Genomic DNA, 26,917 nt, shown 5'->3' with positions numbered 1-26,917 from the left:
GGGCAGGCCCACATCTGACCAGGACGGCAAGCGACAAGTCCTAGAGGTTGTAATGTGCCTGTGGTGCTTAAGCTGAGAGAAGGGCAGAGGGAACCAATAGTTTGTAGAGCAAAGCCAGGGGACCTCCTTAGCCTGGGAACATGAGATGTGCGATGGCTTAAGTTAAGACAACAAAAAGCTTTACCAGTTTTAGAGCTGCTTCTTTCACTGCACCCAGACAGGGAATTTAATTTGTAGCCTTGTTCATTACTGAATACAGCCTTCAGCTGTCTGACCAGAGAATCTAACCAGAGCACACCCGGAGTTGAATAGCCCATTCAACAGCCCTACATATAGTGGCAATTGAACACAGAGCACAACCCGTGACTTCCCTTGTCTGCAGAGCAAAATCGGTGGCAACATCTGACCAGGCTAGAATCAGGCCCACAAACTGTACATCTCTACAGGCCCTGAGCCCTGGCCTGTTGCCAGTGAACAGAAGCTATTAATAAGTTATAGTCCCATCAGCTACTGACTGTAGTACCCAGTCCTGACCATGTAGTAAGCCTGACCAGAGAACTCAAGCAACCACAGAAATTGTCCTAAAACCTCACATGGGAAGGGAACCAGGCCAGCAGTCTTATCCAGACGTTCTCAGCTAGTGGCACACCCCTCATCCCCATCCTCAGAGCTCAAATAGTTGCCTCACTCAAAAACAGACCATCTGCCCAAAGACATCACCAGCAGACACACCCAGAAACCCAAACTAAGCCAACTGGTGGAGAACTATCTCTGCAAAGCAAACCTACAAAGTCTGGAAGAGGAGCCCCATTACGCAAATGCACAGAGACTAGCATAACAAACCAAAGATCATGCAAAACCAGGTAAATATGATCCCGCCAAAGGAAACGAAGAAAGCTCTAATAATTGACCCTAAAGAAAAGATCTATGAACTGTCAAATGAAGAATATCCTCTGGACAGGGAGATAAAGCATAGAACACAGAAGAGGAATTGCATAAAATAAGGCTGGACAGGTAAGAAGAGCCTAGATCATGAACAGTATCACATGATGTTCTTTGAAGTTCATCCTCTGTGCAGATGACACAAGTCACAGAAAGACCCCTCTACTTGCAGTGTGAAGAAGAGATGGGCAGGGGCTAATTATGTGATTTGTGAGGTTATAGTACCTTTGTCTCAGGGAAGAGATGATGGGAAAGGGTAGTTATACTATGGGAGAGAGAAAAGGCCAAGGGAAAAAGGTCTGATACACACTGCCCACCATAGGCTCTCAGTCATAGATCACCTCATTTAATACTCACAGCAACCCTATCTCATAGGTAAAGAAACTTACATTTTAAAAGTAAAGTAATTGAGACCTTCAAGTTTAACTCAAGGTCACATACTTAGTAAGTAGTAGGGCCAGCACTTTCAAACAGGTTTGTCTGACCAAAAAGCCAAAAAGTCTGGGGAACATGTTTACAGTTCAGAGCAACAGAAAATAATTAGAAGAAATAACACAGAAAGATTTAGAATTGTCTACATATGAAGTGAACTTTGGAGGGGAAGAGGGGTGAATATGTATTTAGATAAAGAAAAATTGGAAGGATTTAAAGAAGATAATAAAAGTTGTTACCTGTAGAATAAAATGTTGGAACAGAGAAAGAAGAAAGGTAAAAACAGGAGTAGGAATGAGAATCCTTACCATAACTTTTTACATTGCTTTGATTTTTTAATCTATTTGAACACACTTCCTTTTCAAAAAGTAGCATAAAACACTTTATAAAGACAGAACAATTCAGTATAGTAGTAAAAATAACAATCCAGAATGCAGAAGCTTATATAAGGACTTGGAAATTGGCTTTTACTTTTAGGTAAAAGCCCACAATCTTAATTTTGCCTACTTAACATGCCTGTTTACTTAATATACCAGAAGTGCCACAGTACTGGAAAATGTCAGTGTTCATTCCAATCCCAAAGAAAGGCAATGCCAAAGAATGCTCAAACTACCACACAATTGCACTCATCTCACACACTAGTAAAGTAATACTCAAAATTCTCCAAGCCAGGCTTCAGCAATACGTGAACCGTGAACTTCCAGATGCTCAAGCTGGTTTTAGAAAAGGCAGAGGAATCAGAGATCAAATTGCCAACATCCACTGGATGGAACATTGAAAAAGCAAGAGAGTTCCAGAAAAACATCTATTTCTGCTTTATTGACTATGCCAAAGCCTTTGACTGTGTGGATCACAATAAACTGTGGAAAATTCTGAAAGAATGGGAATACCAGACCACCTGACCTGCCTCTTGAAAAGCCACAGTTAGAAATGGATATGGAACAACAGACTGGTTCCAAATAGGAAAAGGAGTATGTCAAGGCTGTATATTGTCACTGTGCTTATTTAACTTATATGCAGAGTATATCATGAGAAACGCTGGGCTGGATGAAGCACAAGCTGGAATCAAGATTGTCGGGAGAAATATCAATAACCTCTGATACACAGATGACACCACTCTATGGCAGAAAGTGAATAAGAACTAAAGAGCCTCTTGATGAAAGTGAAAGAGGAGAGTGAAAAAGTTGGCTTAAAGCTCAACATTCAGAAAACTAAGATCATGGCATCTGGTCCCATCACTTCACGGCAAACAGATGGGGAAACAGTGGGTGACTTTATTTTGGGGGGCTCCAAAATCACTGCAGATGGTGACTACAGCCATGAAATTAAAAAGATGTTTACTCCTTGGAAGGAAAGTTATGACCAGCCTAGACAGTATATTAAAAGGCAGAGACATTACTTTGCCAACAAAGGTCCATCTAGTCAAACCTATGGTTTTTCCAGTAGTCATATATAGATGTGAGAGTTGGACTAGAAAGAAAGCTGAGTGCTAAAGAATTGATGCTTTTGAACTGTGGTGTTGAAGAAGACTCTTGAGAGTCCGTTGGACTGCAAGGAGATCAAACCAGTCCATCCTAAGGATCAATCCTGAGTGTTCATTGGGAGGACTGATGTTGAAGCTGAAACTCCAATACTTTGGCCAGCTGATATGAAGAATTGACTCATTTGAAAAGACCCTGTTGTTGGGAAAGATTGAAGGTGGGAGGAGAAGGGGACAACAGAGGATGAGACAGTTGGATGGCATCACCAACTCAATGAATATGAGTTTGAGTACACTCCAGGAGTTGGTGATGGACAGGGAGGCCTGGTATGCTGCAGTCCAGGGGGTCGCAAAGAGTCGGACACAACTGAGCGACTGAACTGAATATGCCTGATTTGTATAATTATTATACATTTTGTTTAATATTATTTAGAACAAAAAGAAAACATCTTTAAAGACTCTGCATGGGTTAAAAAGACTACTAAGTCCAATAACAATGTACAAAAAGTAGAATCGATAATCCCTATTAACATTTTGTTAAAACCACTAATCTCCATGAAACATAAAATCAATGTACTTATCTAGCCATGGAAAGAAATCACATTCAAATGAATGGGAAGGTGGGGAAAGCTTTTTTTGCAGTTTTACCAGAAGCAATACCTGGCCATTAATAAGACACAATGCTAAGAATTCTAAACCTTGTTAAAAAGAAGCAATAGAGGGGAAGGATGTAGAGTTAACAGACTACTATTTCTATTTAATTTATACAATCACTAATTAGAATAAAAAATCTTTTCATACAAATCTTCCACAATTTCTCTAATTCCCAATTCTTGCCTTGTCAAAGCAAACAGAACTACTTGGCCCCAAGAGTGGGGAAAAAATCTTTATGGTAATATGAATGGCTCTTAGCCACAGCTATTACAATTTCAACCCTTTTATGCTAAATGGCACTTTCAGGGAAAATAATGATACCCGCATAAGAGTATAAGGTGAAAGAACTGTTGCTCAGTCAATTCGTATTTAGAAAAAGGTCTTGAAAGGAAATTTTAGTTTAAAACTTAAAGGTCATAGATCATTTCTCTTAAGATAAGGTGTCTCAATCATGTATTCCTTTTTCCTGTGACTACTTTTGGAGACATAATATCTTCAAACGTTGCATTATACAAACAAGAACACCAAAAATGTAATTATTGATTAGATACTCTGCCCAATGAAAAAAATTATTTTATTGGAGATGACTGTCAAAGCTATTTTTATTGCTCTTCTAAAGGCTCAATCTGTAATCATGCACTACACTTCTCTACTCTGAGAACAAAATGAATTAGATGACTGCCTCTCTATTTCAGATTGCATATTATACCATTCTAGGAGCTCAGAGTGTGGGTCTGAAATGAACTGACGTTCTGCATGGGGTGCCTTTTCCTGACGATCTTTAGACTCTCAGGGATAGAGAAATCACTAAGGAGATTTCTGTTTGCAAAGCTTCTGTTAAGTGTGCTCCTATTATTTTAAATCTCTTCTGGAAAATTGCCCCTAAATTCAACTTCTGGAGGCAACAATAAAGTCTGTAAAACTTCATGGAAAAGGAATTTCCACATGTCTATTTGCATTAAAAGACACAAATAGCACTTCTCTCTTCTGTTCTTGACACAGTAAAAGTATATATTCAACTGGAGTTGTTTGGTTGTCTATAGCATGAACTGAGGGGTCTATAATGTTAACCCAGTGTCTAAATACTTTTGTCGACTCATCTGAAAATGCGACATGAAATATTTGTTCTTTCTTGGTTAAAATTTTGCCTCTCTAAAAATTGTCAAAATGCAAATAGGACTGAAAGATTAATAAATTAAAATATCCTTTAAATATTAACATTTTGGGGAGGATCAGAACATTAGTTTATTTTTCAACATGTAACAGAAAAAACAGCTGATAGTAACAACATTTCTGATAAAGGGAGAAAGCACAGAATAAGCTTAAGTGTTGGACACCATATAATGAAGACCAGTGTAGATATTACCCACCAGAAAGGGACTCTAGAAAAATAGCAAGGAGAGTTAAGAATGAGAAATGTTAAAAGAAAAAATGGAAAAGTACAAAAAAGTGGGTTTGCCATGCTTTTCTATTTATTTGCATACAAGTGGCCCTACTATCAACTTTCCATTATCTACATGTGAATGATCCACTTTAAATATCTTTGACACATCTTTTGCTCCACTGTGATTAATTTCTTGCCATCAAAAATATCTTTTAGCTAGTCCCCTATGGAATTCACACTAGTTTAAATAATTACTTAAAAAAATGAAGAGGCGAAATAAAACTATCTTAATTTAAATACAAAGGTTTAACTAATAACATTTATGTGGTCATAATTGTGATAGTGGATTTGCTAAGCTTCTACTTCTCATGTAAGTATAATGCTGTCTCTAAGAATCAGCTGATGGTCCTTCCTCGAAGTAAAATGAGGCTTGCTTCTATTTCTCAGTAGAACCTATCACATTCTCAGAATTCCATGGCTGAGAGTCTTCTGTCCCTAAGCCACCAAATAAGGAAGCTGCACTATTTATTTCAGATCTCTTGGACACAATGGTGAAGTTATACACAAAATCTCTGGTCAAATCACTATTGTCCATTAAACAACCTGTGCATAAGATAACTTGACCTAATAGCCTTCCTCTTACAGAAACACCAATAGCAAGAGCTGTATATATTATCTCCATTACTCCTAGAACTCTACCCAGAATGTATCTTTACTTTTTAAAAGGGCCTATTTTGAACTGTGGGGTTGGAGAAGACTCTTGAGAGTCCCTTGAACTGCAAGGAGATCCAACCAGTCCATTCTGAAGGAGATCAGCCCTGGGATTTCTTTGGAAGGAATGATGCTAAAGCTGAAACTCCAGTACTTTGGCCACCTCATGCGAAGAGTTGACTCATTGGAAAAGACTCTGATGCTGGGAGGGATTGGGGGCAGGAGGAGAAGGGGACGACAGAGGATGAGATGGCTGGATGGCATCACTGACTCGATGGACGTGAGTCTGAGTGAACTCCGGGAGTTGGTGATGGACAGGGAGGCCTGGCATGCTGCAATTCATGGGGTCGCAAAGAGTCGGACATGACTGAGCGACTGATCTGATCTGATCTGATCTGATATTCTATAAAGCCAAACACCAAAATACTAATAATGGCAATTGTTACGTGAAATTATAAGCAATTTTTCTTCTGTGTGACTGTGTAGAGTTTCAGATTTTTTTCACCATGAGAGTATATGATTATAATAAGGAAAAAATATTATATATATGGTTAATTTCAATCTTTGACGATGAAATTTCTCAAACAAAACTGTTCTATCTCTGTGAATGCAAATTACATGTTATTAATACTTCTTTCCTAGACTTAAGCATTTTCTTCTGTATGTTCTATTTGTTTATATAAATGTATCATATTTTACATGCTTTCCAAGTACACATTCTGGATCTTATTACATAATTATATTCTCCCACAGTGGTTCATTGTCCCTCATATTTGTAAAGTAATTAGTAGCTGTTTGAGGAATGAATGATACTTCCAAGAATGCAAAGATTAGAGTTCATGTAGTCATCTGATACACACTGGAACTGTTAAAATGTTCAAATACTTCCATACTGATGGGTAATCCTAGAATGGTGATGTAATAAGCAAAACAAAGTTAAGGAAATTTATAAATTATAAGTTCACTTCATTAATTCAAGCCTATTGTTAGGGTTTGTCATAAAAACAAATCCTCACTGAGCCTCTTATACTAGTGACAGATAAGAAATATTTGCAACACCCATCTGCTTGGCCCATATTACAGTATGCTGCAAGAGTATACTGCATATTCTTTACGAGACATCTTAAAAGCATCACCAGTTCACAATATTCCCAAATTACATAGTCACTTCTATTTCTAAAATGTTTAGGTTTTTTTGTTGTTGTTGTTAGCTTTGTTGTCAGTGCATTACAGTTCTTATGTAAGGAATAAATGCAGTTGTTTCCATTTATAAGACTATAAGAAAATAATAAAAATAAGTACTCAGAATAAAAAAACTACAAAGTTATGATACTTTCTTAATGTTCTTTTGAATATTATAAACGTTAATTTTATGAATCTAGAGGAAACCATGTTAATGAAGAAACAAGACTGGGAACATCTAATACTATACAAAGTGATAACAGCCTAGAATGTAGAATGTCTTTTGACGCTAAGCACAGACACTGCAAAGAGAAATAAATTTTAATTCTGAAATTTAAAAAATGACTTATTTGAACAAAAATGCAATTGACTCATTTTCTTAACAAAAGGTTAAATAAAATGATGGTCAAATGTGTTATTGTTTATTTTTATCAGAATTCATTTTTATCAGAATAGCAATGATGTTAAGCCCATAGTCCCCAGATCAAATCCCTAAGGAAAATATGAAAGAGGCATTCATAGACTGGTGCCTCTGTTCTACCTATTTTGAATAATTACTATGTGCCAAGTACTGTTCCTAATGTATAATTCCTCATCTGAATCTCAAAACTATCTTACACACACAGACTGGAAGAAAATATAGCACATATATTAAAGGATAATATCCAAAATATATAAAGAACAACTACAAAATCTAGCAACTTGATTTTTTAAATGAACAAAAGCCATGAACAAAATTCACAGAAGATATACAAAGAATAAATAAGCACATGACATGGTTCTCATCATTGTCAGCCATCAGGCCAATGCCAATTAAAAAGCAAATATAAAAGAATATTATAAATATGGCCATTCCCTGGTTGCCTAATGGTTAGGATTCTGGGCTTTCACTGCCACAGCCTGAGTTCAATCCCTGGTCAGGGAACTGAGATTCTGCAAGCCGCACAGCGCATCCAAAAAAAAAAAAAAAAAAATTTAAAGAATATTACAAATAATTTTCACATCCTAGAACATTTAAAATAACTATAAGTTCAAAAGATATTTTATCAGTGTCAATAAAGGAAATGAAAAATATTAAGAAAAATCTATCATAACACTATCATATCACATTACATTTATAACACTATATATTGTAGATAAAAATTATTAAGCATTTTTAGACATGAAATATTTACATAGAACTTAAAAGCAATTACTGTGGGTATATCACTACAATTCAGATTTAGGTTTTCATTTGCTTAAAAAAAATACATCTATTGCAAATATTTTCAAACTGTAGTCTAGGAACTTCTGGGATCTCTGAGATGATTACAGAGGGTCTGCAAGGTTAAAATTATTTCCATAATAATGCCCAGATATCATTTGCCTTTTGTAACTACCATTCTCTCATTTTCATAAAACAGTAATACCTCCCAGCCTTGTATATTTAAATAGACATGTATATATGTCTTATAGAAGCATATCCTTGACAAATATAAAAGGATATATACTAGGTTGCTAACAACATATATCAGGTTCCTACCTGGTGAGGAAGTGGGGAGGTATAATGAAGAGGTAGAGAAAAAATCTAGCAGAAACAAAAAATAGCTTAAAAAATAGTTATATGATTACATTTAGGTAAAATGATGGGAAAAAATACAAAAGCTTTTAAGAAGAAAAAAAACCAGAGCCCAAACCAATTTTCAAAAATGATTTAACCTATAGGTTGTCAAACTTTTTTGAGTCATGGTAACCTTGTATGTGTTAGTTGCTCAGTCACGTCCATCTCTTTTTGATCCCATGGACTGCAGCCCACCAGGCTCCTTTGTCCATGGAATTCTCCAGGCAAGAATACTGGAGTAGGTTGCCATTCCCTTCTCCAGAGGACCTTCCTGACAAAGGGATCAAGCCCAGGTCTCCTGCACTGTGGGCAGAGTCTTTACCCACTGAGCCACCAACTTTAGTGCCTGACTAATTTTTTTGTGACATTCTTAGGCCAGGAGAAAATATAAGAGTTCTGTTACATCCAAACAGCTATTTATGCCTCAACCACTTAATAGCCATTTGGAAAGATAATTCACATAAAATGAAATTTTTATTCTTAAGGACAGTTACTTACAAATGAGATGTGTGTGCCTACAGGTCACTACCCAACTCCTCAGAGGTTGAAAACACTCTCACTTCCTATTGCTTATCACTGGTACTTGTTTTATATCCATCACAGTAATCACCAAAACCCAACTTCACAAAGATATGACCTGATCAAAAGGAATATAGCAGAATTTGAGGTTGAAAATGAACTATCCTAGAACTAATAATTTGCACAGATGTTTAGTATCACTGTGTTCCCCTTGAATATTTAAAATAATCTGCAGTACCCCTACGAGTGCTCCTCACTTGCCCTAAGGTGTCTCAGTGCTTTTGAAAACAATATATTTAAATCATAGAGTGCTTTTCATTGTTACCTTAGTTAGTTCTGCATTAGACAGCTGTTTGTGATTAGAAAATCCCATTATTATCAACTAAGATCTTAAAATAAATTAGCAAATCATCCAGTATAGCAAAATAGGGTGATTTTTGACGTTTTTCTGATAATTCATGGATTTGGACAGTTCGTACTGCTGCTCTGACATACATGGTTTTTTTCCTCCCCGTCTTATGAGTTTCCTTTCCCAACTCTGGTTCCTTGAAAAATTTAAAGATGATTCCACATAAAAGCAAAATAATGACCTGTGAGAGTTCAGGCACCTGCTATTTTCAGTACAGGTTCATGATCATTTAGAACTACCTCACCAGAAAACACCTAGGGAAGTTGAGGTCATATACAATAATATAACCAAGTTCTTAATTGTTTCATCATTGGTGCATAAATGCCAGTGTCCTAATCTCAGCAAATAAATCTGAGCAGTATGCAAATAGTACTGACAAGTGGAGAAACTACACGTAGACAGAATATTACTCTTGGCATAGCACAAAAATATCATCAGCTTCGGGCAAAAAATTAAGAAGCAGAAATTACTGTTCTATATGTACAAAAAATAAATACTCTAGAACTTTTGGGAAAGATTTTGAAAGAACTACAGTTGACCCTTGAACAATGAGCTTGCTAGGGAACTAACCCTCGTTCCCATGAAGTTGAAAATCCACATATAACTGTAGAATCTGCCTTCTGTATTCACAGTTTCACATCCATGGCGTCAAACATCTGCAGACTCGATCATGTAGCACCGAAAATGACATAAAGAAAGCCTGTAAAACTCAGACTGGAGGTAAAAGAGCAGTTGGAGGTGAGGACACTATCACCTGGGGATGGGGGTCAGGAATCTGCAGCTCTCTTTCTCCTCCTAGAATTCAAAAAGCCGTTTCCAGTTGCCAAAATACATCACACATTTCCTGTCTAATTAAATTCTCAGGCCCATCCTATGAAACTGAGTTCAACAAGAAGCATATTATGCCACTTTAGTGTACATTGGTCACTCATAGATGATGTGTGAGGGAATGTTCTCACATTACGGCTTTAACATCTAGAAACTTGAAATGAAATTGGAAGGAACCTAAGAGACAGGGTTTAAACTCTAGCCTTCAAGCACATATAGGTCTTAATTACACATCCTCTGTTCCTGAAGACTTCCTGGAAGTCTTCCTGGAAGTCCTCCTGGGAAGCACCACCCTCCCACATACACCCACATTCCATCACTCATTCCAGTACCTCCTACACTATTATAGACTGGAACCACGATCTCTCTTAACTTAAACTCATTTTCTGTGACACTATCATCCATACAAGGTAAATGTCTACTTGTAAAGTTTCTAGCTGGAGCACAATGGCAACAAAGGACCACTTAAAATAGCACCTAGCACAGCTACCCACAAGGGCTGCCTGCAGCCAGCTACTTTAGGATCCAGCCTTGCCCAAGTGTGGGCCAGAACTAGCCCTGAATCCCTAGGCCCCTCTGTCAGCTGACCTGTAACCCAGCCTTAACCACCTTCTGGCCAGCAGCCACCATATGAGGCAGCATCTGGCAGTCAACTGCCTATCAGTATACACACAATTATCAGCCCCACAACAGAACAGCCCAAGCAGCCGGCATGGGGGGCACTCCTAGAGCATATAACTCTGGTGACCAGAGGGGAATGTGGTACTGAGCTCCGCAGGAATCTACATAAGGCCACTTCAAGAATGGGATGCATAATCAATCTAACCAACCTAACTGGCAAGACTATCACTCAGATTTGAAGGGAAGATAGAGAGTTTTATAGACAAACAAAAGCAAAAAGAGCTCAGTACCACTAATCAACTTTAGAAGAAATGTTAAAGGGACGTCCATAAGGGGGAAAAATGACCACAATTACAAATTTGAAAATTATGAAAGGAAAAATCCAACTGATAAGTACATAGTAAAGATAGTAAATCGGCTACTTATAAAGCTAATAGGAGGGATAAAGAACAAAAGTAATATAATCATTTATAAATCATCTATATCCACAATAAGTAGTTAATTGTGGATCCAAGAATCCCTTGCATAAGGGATATGCAAAAGAAAAAGATGCAAATTATGTCAAAAACATTAAGTACAGTAGGAAAGTAAAAATTCAAAGTTGTGAGAATGTGTTTGAACTTATGAAATTAACAACTTAAAATAATAATATATACTTATAAATGCTATTGTATATGAACCTCATGGTGACCACAAACAAAAATCTACAATAAATGCACACACAGAAAAAATAAAAGAATTCCAATATAACATAATCCAGTTATCAAATGTAAAGGGGACAGAGCAAAAGAAGAACAGAACAAAGAAAAAACTATTTTTAAAACCCTGCAAACAATAAAAATGGCAATAAGTACATATCTATCAATAATTACTTTAAACATAAATGGACTAAACACTCCAAGCAAAAAGCATGGAGTGCTGGAATAGACCAAAAACAACAAGACCCATCTATATGCTGCCTACAAGAGAATCACTTCAGCCCTAAAGACACACACAGGCTGAAAGTGAGGGAATGGGAAAAAGTATTCCATGAAAATGGAAACAAAGCTGGGGTAGCAATACTTACAAAAGGTAAAATACTTTAAAACAAAGAGTATAACAAGAGTCAAGGAAGGAATGATCAAGGGATAAATCCAATAAGATATAACAATTGTACTCAGAAAACTATTATATGATACTGATGAAAAAAATGGAAGGACACACTAGCAGGGGGAAAGATATACTGTGTTCACGGATTAAAAGATTTAATATTATTAGAATGACCATACAACCCAGGGCAATCTATGCTTTCAGTGCATTTCCTATCAAAATACCAATGACATTTCTGACAGAACTAGAAAAAAATAATTCTAAAAATTTTTATGGAACCACAAAAAGGCCATGGGTAGCCCAAAACAATCTTGAGAAAGAATAACAAAGCTAGAGGTACAATGGTCCATGATTTCAAACTGTACTGCAAAGCTACAGTTTTCTGAAGACTATGGTACTGACACAAAAACAGACACACAGGTTAACGAAACAGAACAGAAAGCCCAGAAATGAACCCACACTTCGAGGGCAAAGGCAATGGCACCCCACTCCAGTACTCTTGCCTAGAAAAGCCCATGGATGGAGGAGCCTGGTAGGCTGCAGTCCATGGGGTCGCTAGAGTTGGACATGACTGAGCTACTTCACTTTCACTTTTAACTTTCATACTTTGGAGAAGGAAATGGCAACCCACTCCAGTGTTCTTGCCTGGAGAATCCCAGGAATGGCGGAGCTGGTGGGCTGCCATCTATGGGGTCACACAGAGTCGGACACGACTGAAGCAACTTAGCAGCAGCAGCAGCAACCTTCAACAAAGGTGGCAAGAAATAACAATGGAGAAAAGGCAGCCTCTTCAATAAATGGTGTTGAGAAAACTAGAAAACTACACGTGAAAGAATCAAACTGGGCTTCTCTCTCATACCATATATAAAAATAAATTCAAAATGGATTAAAGCCCAAAATTTCATTCAGGTCAAAATGAAAGACCTGAAACCATAAAACTTTTGAAAAACTACATAGGCAGTATGCTCTTTGACATCAGTCTTAGCAATATTTTTTTGGATCTATCTCCTAGACAAAGAAAATAAAAGCAAAAATAAACAGTGGGGCCACATCAAACTAAAAAGCTTCTACATAGAAAAGGGAATAATCAATAAAATGAAAAGCTAGCTAACTGAATGGGAGAAGTTACTTGCAATCAATGTATCTCGTAAGGTGTCAATACCCAGAATATACAAAGAACTCATACAACTTAACATAAAAAAAAAAAAACTTGATTTTGTTAAAAGGCAAAGGTCCTGAATAGACATTTTTCCAAAGAAGACATACAGATGACCAACAGAAACTTAAGAAAATGCTCAACATCACTAACCAACAGGGAAATTCAAATTAAAATCACAATGATACGTCACTTCACACCACTCAGAATGGCTATTGCAAAACAATAACAACAACAAATAACACATGTTAGCAAGGGTGTGAAGCAAGAGGAACTCTCATGCTTTGTTGGTAGGAATGGAAATTGGTACAGCTACTATGGAAACAGTGCAGAAGTTTCCCAATAATTAAAAATAAAATACCCCACAAAATCAGCAATTCCACTTCTGGTTACTTTTTCAAGGAAAACAAAAAAACTAATTCAAAAAGATACATGCACTCTGTTCACTGCAGTGTTACTTTGAACAGCCAAGATATTGAACCAACCTCACTGTCCATCAACAGAAAAATAGATAAAGAAGATGTGGTGTGTACACACTCACACACACACAGGAATATTATACACCCTATAAAAAAGAATGAAACCATGCCATTTGTGACAATATGGATGAGTCCAGAGGTATTATATTCAACTGAAATATGTCAGATGTATGATTTCTCTTATATTTAGAATCTAAAGAACAAAATAAATAAACAAATATAACAGAACAGAAATAAACCCACAAGTGTAGAAAACAAACTGGTAGCATATGGGAAGATGGGGGAAAGGGAGGGCAATAAGAAAAATAGATGAGGGAGATTAAGAGATTCAAACTTCCAGTTATAAAATAAGTAAGTCATGGGGAAATAACATATAGCATAGGAAACACGGTCAATAGTACTGGAATAACCTTTTGTGGTGATGGACAGTAACTGGACATATTGTGGGGATCATTTTGTAATATATAAAAACATCAAACTACTCTGCTGAACACCTGAAATTAAATTAATATCGTAAGCCAATTATACTTCAATTAAAATCAAATAAAAGTAAAGATAAGCAGAGAGGGAGACATATAAATGAATGATTCTTGTGGTAACAGATTAGAAATGGAAACACCAGTATGAATTCAAGTATATGTATACTATTTCATGTGTGTGTCTATATATATATACATAAATATATCAACAACACAAAGATGTTGTTGTGTGTGTGTGTGTGTATATATATATATATCGGTTTAGTTCAGTTCAGTTGCTCAATCGTGTCCGATTCTTTGCGACCCCATGGACTGCAGCATGCCAGGCCTCTCTGTCCATTACCAACTCCTGGAGCTTACTCAAACGCATGTCCATTGAGTCGGTGATGCCATCAAATCATTTCATCCTCTGTGGTCCCCTTCTTCTCCCACCTTCAATCTTTCCCAGCATCGTGGTCTTTTCAAATGAGTCAGTTCTTTGCATCAGGTGGCCAAACTACTGGAGTTTCAGCTTTACCATCAGTCCTTCCAATGAAAATTCAGGACTGATTTCCTTTAGGATGGACTGGTTGGATCTCCTTGTTGTCCAAAGGACTCTCAAGAGTCTTCTCCAACACCACAGTTCAAAAACATCAATTCCTTGGTGCTCAGCTTTCTTTATAGTCCAACTCTCACATACATACATGACTACTGGAAAAACCATTGCTTTGACTAGACAGACCTTTGTTGACAAAGTAATGTCTCTGCCATTTAATATGCTGTCTAGGTTGGTCATAACTTTTCTTCTAAGGAGCAAATGTCTTTTAATTTCATGCCTGCAGTCACCATCTGCAGTGATTTTGGAGCCCCAAAAATAAAGTCTCTCACTGTTTCCACTGTTTCCCCATCTATTTGCCAAGAAGTGATGGGACCAGATGCCACGATCTTAGTTTTCTGAATGCTGAGTTTTAAACCAACTTTTTCACTCTCCTCTTTTACTTTCATCAAGAGGCTCTTTAATGCTTCTTCACTTTCTGCCATAAGGATGGTGTCATCTGCATATCTGAGATTCATATTCATATTCATCTGCATATGAATATCTGCATATTGATATTTCTCCCAGCAATCTTGATTCCAGCTTGTGCCTCATCCAGCCCAGCATTTCTCATGATGAACTTTGCATATAAGTTAAATAAGCAGGGTGACAATATATAGCCTTGACGTACTCCTTTCCTGATTTGGAACCAGTCTGTTGTTCCATGTCCAGTTCTAACTATTGCTTCTTGACCTGCATACAGATTTCTCAGGAGGCAGGTCAGGTGGCCTGATAGTCCCATCTCTTTAAGAATCTTCCACAGTTTGTTGTGATAAACACAGTCAAAGGCTTTGGCATAGTCTATAATACAGAAGTAGATGTTTTCCTGGAACTCTCTTGTTTTTTCAATGATCCAACAAATGTTTGCAATTTGATATCTGGTTCCTCTGCCTTTTCTAAATCCAGCTCAAACATCTGGAAGTTCACGGTTCACATATTGTTGAAGCCTGGCTTGAAGAAGTTTGAACATTACTTTGCAAGCATGTGAGATTAGTGCAATTGTGCGGTAGTTCGAACATTCTTTGGGATTGGAATGAAAACTGACCTTTTCCAGTCCTGTGGCCACTGCTGAGTTTTCCAGATTTGTTGGCATAATTAGTGCAGCACTTTCACAGCATCATCTTTTAGGATCTGAAATAGCTCAACTGGAATTCCATCACCTCTACTAGCTTTGTTCATAGTGATGCTTCCTAAGGCCCACTTGACTTCACATTTCAGGATGTCTGGTTCTAGATGAGTGATCACACCATCATGGTTATCTGGGTCATGAAGATCTTTTTTGTATAGTTCTTCTGTGTATTCTTGCAACAAGCCTAAGATCAACAACACTCCAGAATCAGGAAGCATACCTAGTGCCCAGATATCCATTTTTAATACCATTGTCTAATATAAAATATGAATACAATATGGAATTTATTATTACTTAAATTGGTGCATTAATTGTAACAAATATATCTTATAAATGTAAAGTGTTAATTAAGAAGGGAAGCTGGATATGGGTCTATGAAAACTGTACTATTTGCACATTTTTTTGGTAAAACAAAACCTGTTTGAAAAACTAAACTTAATTTAAAAAATAAAGCAAACATGAAAGTTAATTTAATTTAATAGCACCTTGCACAATGGCCAACATACATATCAGATCAGATCAGTTGCTCAGTCACGTCCGACTCTGGGAACCCATGAATCGCAGCATGGCAGGCTTCCCTGTCCATCACCAACTCCCGGAGTTCACTCAGACTCACGTCCATCGAGTCAGTGATGCCATCCAGCCATCTCATCCTCTGTTGTCCCCTTCTCCTCCTGCCCCCAATCCCTCCCAGCATCAGAGTCTTTTCCAATGAGTCAACTCTTCACATGAGGTGGCCAAAGTACTGGAGTTTCAGCTTTAGCATCATTCCTTCCAAAGAAATCCCAGGCTGATCTCCTTCAGAATGGACTGGTTGATCTCCTGCAGTCAAGGACTCTCAAGAGTCTTCTCCAACACCACAGTTCAAAAGCATCAATTCTTTGGCGCTCAGCTTTCTTCACAGTCCAACTCTCACATCCATACATGACCATTGGAAAAACCATAGCCTTGACTAGACTAACCTTTGTTGGCAAAGTAATGTATCTGCTTTTGAATATGCTATCTAGGTTGGTCATAACTTTCCTTCAAGGAGTAAGCGTCTTTTAATTTCATGGCTGCAGTGACCATCTGCAGTGATTTTGGAGCCCAGAAAAATAAAGTCTGACACTGTTTCCACTGTTTCCCCATCTATTTCCCATGAAGTGATGGGACAGGATGTCGTGATCTTCATTTTCTGAATGTTGAGCTTTAAGCCAACTTTTTCACTCTCCACTTTCACTTTCATCAAGAGGCTCTTTAATGCTTCTTCACTTTCTGCCATAAGGGTGGTGTCATCTGCATATCTGAGGTTATTGAGATTTCTCCCAGCAATCTTGATTCCAGCTTGTGTTTCTTCCAGTCCAGCGTTTCTCATGATGTACTCTGCATATAAGTTAAATAAACAGGGTGAAAATATATATAGCCTTGATGTACTCCTTTTCCTATTTGGAACCAGTCTGTTGTTCCATGTCCAGTTCTAATTGTTGCTTCCTGACCTGCATACAGATTTCTCAAGAGGCAGATCAGGTGGTCTGGTATTCCATCTCTTGCAGAATTTTCCACAGTTTATTGTGATCCACACAGTCAAAGGCTTTGGCATAGTCAATAAAGCAGAAATAGATGTTTTTCTGGAACTCTCTTGCTTTTTCCATGATCCAGCGGATGTTGGCAATTTGATTTCTGGTTCCTCTGCCTTTTCTAAAATCAGCTTGAACATCAGGAAGTTCACGGTTCACATACTGCTGAAGCCTGACTTGGAGAATTTTGAGCATTACTTTACTAGCATGTGAGATGAGTGCAATTGTGCGGTAGTTTGAGCATTCTTTGGCATTGCCTTTCTTTGGGATTGGAATGAAAACTGACCTTTTCCAGTCCTGTGGCCACTGCTGAGTTTTCCAAATTTGCTGGCATATTGAGTGCAGCACTTTCACAGCATCATCTTTCAGGATTTGGAACAGCTCAACTGGAATTCTATCACCTCCACTAGCTTTGTCCATAGTGATGCTTTCTAAGGCCCACTTGACCTCACATTCCAGGATGTCTGGCTCAAGGTCAGTGATCACACCATCATGATTATCATACAACAGGTGCCCAATAAGCATGTATTAGGTAGCTAAGTGAAAAAATGCTACAAATGAATGCCACAAAAAATGCTACAAATCATTTCTTATTAGAAATGATTCTAACATCCAGTAAACTGTATTGATAAAAACATGTTTTAAAACATGTTCTGCAACTTGTTCTTGTTCTGTAACTTATCAAGTTGCATTTTTGTAACTACTGGCAGATCTAGATATAATGAGACCCAGATATAAGCAAACTACATGAATCACAGGTCATACTGACTGGCATACTTACCATTTCATCATGGTTAATAAATTTAAATTATGTTGGTTTTGTTTTTTAAATCACAATGAAACTTAGAAATACCCAGTTCTTAGCACCCAGACAAATAAAACATGTTCCCAAGTTTAGTACCTCTGAATAGTATTTTATTTCTTTGTCAAAGTTATGCACTCAGTCACTTAAGAATTCTGTACTTAGTCAAGTTACACATTGTGTGACTTTCTCTTAGATTGCCTATAAATGTGAATCGAAATATGTCAAGGCATAGGAAAGCATTTCTCTGAAATTCCTCATCACAATTCCTACAAGCATTTGAAAACTTTTTTCTTATTTTCAACAGTGAAACTTGAAGAAAAGAATAGAGTTACCCTACCACCTTGTGGACTGTTAGGGTATAGCTGCTTCAGAGCCAAAAGCACATTTTAAGAATGGGAGGACAGAAAACACTGAACAGTAGTTGCTCATGCTTTCCCATCACCTCCAGTTATTCTGCCTCTAATTCTTCATCTTTACATCTTACCCATTACTCAAAATGTAGTTTAAATGTCCTCACCATTATTAATGAATAATTTTATCACCAAATTATAGACCATCTATAAGTAATTTTACTCTGAGTATCATGCCTATCAACAGATGGGAATATCAGACTATCTTACCTACCTCCTGAGAAATCTGTATGCAGGTCAAGAAGCAACAGTTAGAACCAGATGTGGAACAACAGACTGGTTCAAAATTGGGAAGGGAGTACATCAAGGCTGGATATTGTCATCCTGCTTATTTAACTTATATGCAGAGTACATCATGCAAAATACCAGGCTGGATGAAACACAAGCTGTAATCAAGATTGCTAGAAGAAATATCAATAACCTCAGATACACAGATGATACCACCCTTATGGCAGAAAGTGAAGAGGAACTCAAAAGCCTCTTGATGAAAGTGAAAGTGGAGAGCGGAAAAGTTGGCTTAAAGTTCAACATTCAGAAAACGAAGATCATGGCATCTGATCCCATCACTTAGATTATGGCATCTGGTCCCATCACCTCATGGCAAATAGATGGGCAAACAGTGACAGACTTTTTTCTTGGGCACCAAAATCACTGCAGATGGTGACTGCAGCCATGAAATTAAAAGACGCTTACTCCTTAGAAAAGTTATGACCAATCTAGACAGCATATTAAAAAGCAGACATTACTTTGCCAACAAAGGTCCATCTAGTCAAAGGTATGGTTTTTCCAGTAGTCATGTATGAATGTGAGAGTTGGACTAGAAGGAAAGCTGAGCACCGAAGAATTGATGCTTTTGACCTGTGGTGTTGGAGAAGACTCTTGAGAGTCCCTTGGACTGCAAGGAGATCCAACTAGTCCATCCTAAAGGAAATCAGTCCTGAATATTTATTGGAAGGACTGATGCTGAAGCTGAAACTCCAATAGTTTGGCCACCTGATGTGAAGAACTGATTCATTGGAAAAGACCCTGATGCTGGGAAAGATTGAAGGCAGGAGGGGAAGGGGATGACAGAGGACGAGATGGTTGGATGACATCAGCGACTCAATGGACACAAGTTTGAGCAAGCTCCGGGAGTTGGTGATGGACATGGAAGCCTGGAGTGCTGCAGTCCAGGGGGTCGCAAAGAGTCAGACACGACTGAGCAACTAAACTGAACTTATGACATCTACTACATTTTTGACCAATTTCTAACTTAAATTTTTTGTTCACCTATCTCTCACCCCTATTTGGAGGCAGTGAATATACAAGCTATGGACTAGTACAGCAGCATCCTCATAAGATGCAGATAAAAAACATTCATGTAATAAATATTTGTTAAAAGAATAAATACGAATGTGGATGGTATGAAACTTCATAGGGACATATGAGAGAAAATTCAGAAGGCAATTATGCTATATGCAATCAATACAAGAAGATTATTTTCATTTGGCTAAACATAAAGTTGCGATTAATATTAAAATATTTAAAATAATATTTTATGACATTTTAGAATTTTGCTAGAAAATAGAATAATTCATAAACAAGTAATTGTTGAAAATATGATAGGCTGAGGAATTTTCAATCATTTAACAAGATGGCAGATTTTTATAATGTTATAGTCATATACACTTTAGGTTGACTTTAATAATTCTAATGAATAAAACCAATGTCATTGTTTTCAAATGTCCATATCATAGAATCATCTCTAATTGTAAATTAAAATTACAAGATAATGACTAAATGAAAATGTGTCTTTGCTCTAAACCTCCATGCTACCTTATATGGTTCCTTTTATTTTCCAGCTGGTATTACAAAGTCTTACATTCACTGGAAGTATTTTGAGGACATGTAGACTGCAAGTACTGAAACCGGCTCATGCCTGCTCTCACCAATAGCTTACTACTCAGAAATTTTCAAGCCATTTGTTAAACTGTTGGTAGGCTGAAACTGGTCATGGTAGGAACATTTACACAACAGAAATCAGAAAACAAATCAAGATACTTTAAAAAATTTTAATCAGGTTTAACTTCTCCACATCTCATTTTCTCTACTTGCATTACTTAGTGAGGAGAGGCAGAGGAGTTCCTACTGCACAAGACTCGAAGGATTGAACAAAATAACCCACATAAAAGGCTGTGTCTACTGTCTGGCATATTAATCGCGCTCACCAAATACTATAATCATTCTCCTTACCCCATCACAGTGCCTTGCAAGCAGTAAATCCCTCAATAAATACTCAGTTGTTAAATGATAAATAAAATAAAGAATTTCAATGGAATATTTTAAGACATGTTAACACTGACAGTAGTTCCAGGTTAAAAACAGGACAGATCATTACAAGGGATATAAGTTCTTTGCTGAAAAATAACCCAGACTTCTTTTCTTTGCCTCTTCCTGCTCTAAATAAATTGACAGATTTTTATCTCAAAAATTTCCAGTTATATTCATTTAGATTAGAATTCTAGATATATTTATCTACATAAATATAGATATAAAGAGATATACAAATCTTTGTTTCCTTCTGCATTTTTTGGCCTTCTGATTCAGTCTAAAGTGCCTTCTTTTCTCCTGTTCTTCTTAGTTTATTTCACAATGCAAAATATATAATTTATGCCTCATTTTGCTCCAGAAAAGGTTTGTTGTAAATAATAGATAACATGGCTTCATGGTTAGTGAATAAGCTTTTTAAGTTTCTCCAACCGAAGAAAATGAAGTAGCTTTTTACTAAGTCTCTTCCACTGATAACATACTCCTGTTTGATTGGCCAATGGCAGAAAATGGGTTTTTTTGAACTGACCTTTGGGGAAAGACAAAAATTAAGTTTCCAAGTACAAAGCTGAAAACCAAATTATCAAGAATTTCAGACACTTTCCAAAAAGGAACACAAGAAATCTCCTTGTCCTTCAAAGTTGATGTCACCCTTTAATCTCTTTACCCACCTCATCACAATCCTAATACGGTGTTTCTTTAGATATAAGGCTGCTTCCATAACTATATTTAAGGATCTGCTGTAGCTTCATGTGCTCACTAATAAAACCAAAAAAATGGAAATAACTAATTAGTTGTAACTATTTAGTTGCAAAAACAGACTGGAGTATGATTTACTTCAGATGGTTTGGAATAAAATTCCAGTTGCTCAAATGTAAATTTATTCATATAAAATTTTGTTCCCCTTACTTAGCTATTATTAATTAGCACAGAGATTTTTTAATGGGGGAAAAATAAAATATTGGCTCACTAATATCACTAAGATGATCATTTGCCCTAGAGAATACACAATTCTGTCCATGATCATTTCTAGTTTAAGAGACTGAAACAAACAGCACATCCACAATGCACTGGCTGATGCAAGCGCTTTGTTAAGTGAAATGTTTACTTCAGTCCTGGTCTACCCTTATCAAGAACATTTCGATGACACAGTATGTGACAAAAGGGGCTTCCTCTAGAAGTACAAATAGGTGGGTGAGTTAGAAATTAAAATTTCAACTAACTTGCAGGCACTGATAAGATGAAACAAAACACTGTATTTGATTCACCTCCTGGTCTGCTTCCAACGACACCATCAAACACAATGATTCTTTTTCCCAACAGCTGTCACCACCAAGTCGGCTATAATTTGTATTTTCCCTTTGTGTTTGAATTCAGACCGAGAGCAGATGGCTGGACTCAGTGCCAGGGCAAAGGTAAAATGAGCTGTCTTACCTAAAGAGGTACTGCCAGAGTTCATTAAGACAAAAGTCCCAGCACCAAATACCTACAAAATCTAGGGTCTAGAAAACACAATCTGAACTTCCTGTATAATTTACCAAAAAACTCACTTTGTGGAAAAACTTTAATAAATTTGCTAAGAGGTGAGGATAAGACTCACATATTTCATCTTCAGAGAGAATCGGTTTCTCCTGTCATCAACTCTGTAATTTCCAGTCTCTGTAAAAAAGCAAATTATTATATTCAATGTTCCTATAAGCTGAGCTCATGGGTGAATTCCAGGACATAAAATTTCACCTTCCAGAGCTAAAACTTTACTAAAGCAAATAGGTTCAAAAAATATTTCACTTTTTTAAAAATTGCAAATTAATATCACAAAGGAAGAGCTAAATGAAAGGTGAAACTTTTCCACTGAGGAGATTGAAGCTAGAATCAACTAGGGAAGGAAATTCAGACCTGCAAGATATAATCAGTCATTTATTAACCACATAGTGTTTTTATAATATATAACTGGAAGTAGAAGAGTTAGGACTAGAGTGACACTGAAAAAAAACCCTACTACTATTACAAAGAAAGTTTTATTTCCCATAAAAATAAACTTCTCGCCTTCTTTTCTGAAGGTGAAAGGTCTGGCATTCAAAAGGCCACTTATTTTGCCTCTCCTCAGTGGTACAGGAATGGAGAATTTGGTTGCCTCCATTTACTTAAAATGCCTAAAAGATAAAGACAGTGGAACTAGAAATTGCTCCTGTGGCCCTTCATAAGTTGATTTTCCCTACACTCTGATTAGTACCAAGAGATAGACAGAATCCCAACTGCAAATAGATTTATATTATTCAGTTCCTTCTCTCAGCTAACTCAAATTGGTAAAATCATTGTAATAACAGTTGACTGTCATAAGGCAGAGACCTCAGTAGCCTAAGAGGCTATTCTTAGTAGTCAGATTTCAGGACTAGAATATCCAGTAGTGAGATAAAGATTTTTTTTTTTTTTTGAGGCAAAACAATTAATTAACCTGGTTGTTTTTTCAAAGCCCAAGGACACAGAACTCAGGGAAAAAAACAACTCTCAAGTTAAATGATGCCATTATCTACATGAAAGAGAGTGTTAGTCACTGAGTCCTTACTGACTCTTTATGACCCCATGGACTATAGCCCACTAGTCTCCTCTGTCTTTGGAATTCTCCAAGCAAGAATACTGGAGTTGGTGGTCATTCCCTTCTCCAGGGGATCTTCCCGACTCAGGGATAGAACCTGGGTCTCCTGCATTGCAGGCTGACTCTTTATCATCTGAGCTTCCAGGGAAGTTCCTCATCTACAATTACTATACTTTCAAATAAGATAAAAGATTGTGTGTGTGTGTATATTTCTTTAAGTTTCATCATTTCTAAACCTTTATTTCCTCCACAGTAGCTGGAAGAAGCAACAGTTAGAACCAGACATGAAACAATGGGCTGGTTCAAAATTGGGAATGGGGTACATCAAGGGTGTATATTGTCACGCTGCTTATTTAACTTATATGCAGAGCACATCATGTGAAATGCAGGGCTGAATGAGGCACAAGCTGAAACCAAGATTGCCAGGAGAAATATCAACAACCTCAGATTCGCAGATGACACTAACCTTATGGCAGAAAGTGAAGAAGAATTGAAGAGCCTCTTGATGAAGGTGAAAGAGGAGAGTGAAAAATTGGCTTAAAACTCAACATCCAAAGAACTAAGATCATGGCATCTGGTCCCATCACTTCATGGCAAATAGATGGGGAAACAATGGAAACAGTGACAGGCTTTATTTTATTGGGCTCCAAAATCACTGTGGATGATGACTGCAGCCATGAAATTAAAACACGCTTGCTCCTTGGAAGAAAAGACATGACAAACCAGACAGCATATTAAAAAGAAGAGACACTACTTTGCCTACAAAGGTCTGTCTAGTTAAAGCTATGGTTTTTCCAGTAGTCATGTATGGATGAGAGAGCTGGACAGTAAAAAAGGCTGAGAACCAAAGAACTGATACCCTCCAACCGTGGTGTTGGAGAAGATCCTTCAGAGTCCCTTGGGCAGCAAAGAGATCAAATCAGTCAATCCTAAAGGAAATCAACCCTAAATATTCATGTGAAGGACTTATGCAGTCAAGGCTATGGTTTTTCCTGTGGTCATGTATGGATGTAAGAGTTGGACTGTGAAGAAGGCTGAGCGCCAAAGAATTGATGCTTTTGAACTGTGGTGTTGGAGAAGACTCTTGAGAGTCCCTTGGACTGCAAGGAGATCCAACCAGTCCATTCTGAAGGAGATCAGCCCTGGGATTTCTTTGGAAGGAATGATGCTAAACTCCAGTACTTTGGCCACCTCATGCGAAGAGTTGACTCATTGGAAAAGACTCTGATGCTGGGAGGGATTGGGGGCAAGAGGAGAAGGGGACGACAGAGGATGAGATGGCTGGATGGCATCACTGACTCGATGGACGTGAGTCTGAGTGAACTCCGGGAGTTGGTGATGGACAGGGAAGCCTGGCGTGCTGCGATTCATGGGTTCGCAAAGAGTCGGACACGACTGAGTGACTGATCTGATCTGATCTGATGCTTAAGCTGAAGCTCCAATATTTTGGCCACCTGATGCAAAGAGCCGACTCATTTCCCTGATGCTGGGAAAGATTGAAGACAGAAGGAGGAGATGACAAAGAAGAGATGGTTGGACGGCATCACCAACTCAATGGACATGAGTCTGAGCAAACTCCAGGATATGGTGAAGGACAGGGAAGCCTGGTGTGCTACAGTCCATGGGGTTGCAAAGAGTCATATGTGACTGAGCAACTGAACAAGCTGGAAGAAAGGCAGTCTCTGAATATAGCTAAGATACGTTAACACAAATGGTGAGAAACTTTGTCTTTACAGGCAGTTTCAGACCTGGGCCCAAATTCCATTCTACCTGTCATACATATGGAAGTGAAGTGAAAGTCACACAGTCATGTCCGACCCTTTGTAACCCCATGGACTACAACACACCAGGTAATTTACTTAATTTATCTGAACTTCAATTCCCAAAACTTTTTTAATAGAGATAATATTGCCTACTTCATGGACAAGAAATGTATATATACAATGTATATAATATGTAGAAATGTATATAGACAAAAAATGTATATAGTATGAAGTATAAAGCCTAGAAATATGCTGCCCAATATAGTAGGCACTAACTACATGTGGCTATTTAAATCAAATTTAGATATATTAAAATTAAATAAATTTTAAATTTAGTTCTACAGTCACACTAAGCATATCCCAGTAACCAACAATCACCTATGGCTAGTACAGAACATTTTTATCATCATAGAAACTTTTGGACACTACTAGAGAAGGAAATGGCAACCCACCCCAGTGTTCTTGCCTGGAGAATCCCAGGGATGGAGGAGCCTGGTGGGCTGCCGTCCATGGGGTCACACAGAGTGGGACATGACTGAAGCAACTTAGCAGCAGCAGCAGCAGAGAATCTAGTAAGTGCTCAGTAAATGTTCATTTGCTCTGTGGGGCATCTTTTGCCTCTTCCTCTTCAATTCCTTTAAATTCTCAGGTTTCCCAAGGTATCTCCTTATCCTGAAGGAGAGCAAGATAATAAGATATATACATGTTTATCTTTTTTTTTTTTTTCCTCTCCTAGGAATAATGGCGTTCTAAAAGATCACTGCAGGGAGAAAACAATGCTTATCACAAACAGGAGAAATTCTAACAACGGAGATTTCAGGCATTACAGCGACATTGGGGAAGATCTTTCTGGACTGTGGGGGGCAGGGACAGGAAAAGAATCTCCACAGTATCCTCGATTTATATCTAAAGATCATCTCCTCAGAGCAACAACACTGACTTTGACACAGTAACACTTATAGAGATAACGGAAAGGAAAGGGTTTTTTCCTCTGTAGGATTCTTTTCACACCAAATTTTTTCTCACTGCTGCTGCTGCTGCTGCTAAGTCGCTTCAGTCGTGTCCGACTCTGTGCGACCCCACAGACGGCAGCCCACCAGGCTCCCCTGCCCCTGGGATTCTCCAGGCAAGAACACTGGAGTGGGTTGCCATTTCCTTCTCCAATGCATGAAAGTGAAAAGTGAAAGTGAAGTCGCTCAGTCGTGTCCAACTCTTCATGACCCCATGGACTGCAGCCTACCAGGCTCCTCCGTCCATGGGATTTTCCAGGCAAGAGTACTGAAGTGGGGTGCCATTGCCTTCTCCGTTTCTCACTGAAATATCTAAAAATAAGTGTGAATAATCAACATTTCTCCAGAGATAATTTAACCAGTTAGTCTTGGGTACTTGAGTAGAATTCTTTGCATTAGTCTTGGTATTCTTTGATTTCACTTCCTTTCTCCTTCCAAATATCAGAATTGCAGCTGGGAAGCTACCAGAGAGAAAATGCTGCTACAGATCTAGAAAGTTGAGGAATGAAGAATTACAAGAAACTGAAATTTAGTATGATCTGTAAGAAGAATTCTGATCTCAGATGATACTTAGGGGTATCTGATGTATATGTATGTCTGGGTCACATTGCTGAGTACCTGAAACTATCACAACATTGTTAATCAGCTATACCTCAATATAAAATAAAAAGTTTAAATTTTTTAAAAAGTTATAAAATATAGTAAAATTATTTCCTATCACACAGACAAAAAAAAGCTAGAAATGATTAAACTTAGTCAGGAAGGCATGTAAAAAGAAGACATAAGCTAGGCCTCTTGCACC

The 26,917-nt window shown here is 37.7% G+C and overlaps 1 long non-coding RNA gene across 2 annotated transcripts in view; it reads right to left on the bottom strand.

Annotated features, from left to right (window-relative positions):
- The window catches only part of LOC133235194 (uncharacterized), a 569,966-nt gene that overhangs the window by 536,310 nt on the left and 6,739 nt on the right, over positions 1-26,917 (bottom strand). For both annotated transcript variants that reach the window (XR_009732469.1, XR_009732470.1), the window contains exon 2: positions 22,347-22,405. This is a non-coding gene — a long non-coding RNA (uncharacterized LOC133235194). The remainder of the gene's footprint in view (positions 1-22,346; positions 22,406-26,917) is intronic.

The sequence above is a fragment of the Bos javanicus genome, chromosome 22 (assembly GCF_032452875.1).
Source record: "Bos javanicus breed banteng chromosome 22, ARS-OSU_banteng_1.0, whole genome shotgun sequence".
NCBI lineage: Eukaryota > Metazoa > Chordata > Mammalia > Artiodactyla > Bovidae > Bos > Bos javanicus.
The sequence above is the reverse complement of the archived record's forward strand: the minus strand, read 5'-3'. Positions and strand labels throughout refer to the sequence as shown.